The sequence below is a fragment of the Mesoplodon mirus genome (assembly GCF_964341445.2).
Source record: "Mesoplodon mirus genome assembly, chromosome: 10".
NCBI classification, from domain to species: Eukaryota; Metazoa; Chordata; class Mammalia; order Artiodactyla; family Ziphiidae; genus Mesoplodon; species Mesoplodon mirus.
The window spans coordinates 28354283-28355881 of record NC_138986.1 but is presented as its reverse complement, the minus strand read 5'-3'; positions in this window follow the sequence as shown (position 1 = coordinate 28355881).

The following is a 1599-nucleotide window of genomic DNA, read 5'->3' as shown; positions in this document are numbered from 1 at the left end:
GGCCTCTTTCCTTCTTGAACTTATATTCTAGTGGAGGAAAAGACAATTACAAGGGTGAGTCCAAATATACTGTACATCAGAAAGTGGTTAAGTGCTAGAGAGAAAAATTCAGCAAGAAAGGGGTATTGGGAATTTGGGGATGGGGAGCAGAAATATTAGATAGAATACATCAGAAGATCTCCCTGAAAAGGGAAATTTGAGTGAAGACCTAAAGCAAGAGAGGAAACAAGTCATGTGGACAGAAGAAGAACATCCAGGCAGAAGAAAAGCAGGCCCTGAAGTAGGAGCACGCCTATCATGTTCCAGGACCAGCTAAGAGGTCACGGTGACTGGAGTGGCCTGAGCAAGAACAGTAGGATGATACAAGGTACAAAGTCAGTGCAGGAGGCAAAGCAGTGGTGAATCACACATATATCATCACTGGGACTTAGTTTTTTACTCTAAATTGGAAAACCATCAGGTTTTGAGCAGAAAAGTGACATGGCCTGATTCATCTTCTGAAAGGGTCTGGCTACTGTGTTGAGAGTAGACTGAAGGCAGTCCATTAGAAAAGCATAATTTGTAGGTGAGAGATGAAGGCAGCTACTCACAGGGTGGTAGCAATGGAGGTGGTGAGATGTGGTCATACTCTGGATATTTTTTAAAGGTAAAGCCAACAAGATTTCTTGATGGATAACCTCCAAGTTTTATAAATGGAAGAATGAAGTTGCCCTTTACTGAGGAAGGAAAGATTTGGAAGGATCCAAAGGTGAGAACCAGGCACTTCACTACACGCATCTGAATATCAAGAGACAGATCCAAACTGGAGATAACATTTCAGAACCAGAGGTATATAGGAGTACATAGAAGGTATTTAAAACCATTTGTAACAAACTCTAAAGCAACAATGGGATAAACACCTAAAACAAACTTGGAACAAGCAGAGTAGAAGATAGCAGAGAAAAAGAACAGGAAATGGAAGGGGATGGGTTACAATAGTTTGCTGCAAGGGGCTTCAAGGTCAAGGGCACCAAGCACAGCTCACTGTAACAGGAAATTGGCCATGGGGGCAGGGCTGTGAACAAAGATGAGCAATTCTGCCTCCTTGCACACCAATGGGCCTTGATGATCTCATCTTACTGTCAGCTCTTACACCTCAACCTACCCTCCATACTCATTTGAGGGACACCTACTTCATTGTTTAATTCTAACTTAATTTTTCTTTTGAACAGATAACAGCTCACTAAAGGACTTACTATACAAATAAATAATGTAAAAAAAAATTTAGAAAGGAAACGTTTATCCATTTGCTTCATGTGCAAAGAAAATATTGACATTTGAATGTGTTTATTAGGAATCATTCCTACAGATTGATTAAAGCAGGATCCTCAGTTATCATAACTTGGCATATGACATCTTGAGCTCCTGGAGCTTTTCTGCCCTGACTCTGCTCTTGGCTAGATTTTCCTCCCCATCAGGAACTCCTGAGAACTCTCTTCTTGGGCCATTCCCTTTCTCATCCTAACTCTCTCTTTGGGAGTTCCAACACCCCACACAACCACCAACCATATATTGATGAAGTTGATGCTCCTCATTTTTCCATTTCTCCGTATTAATCCA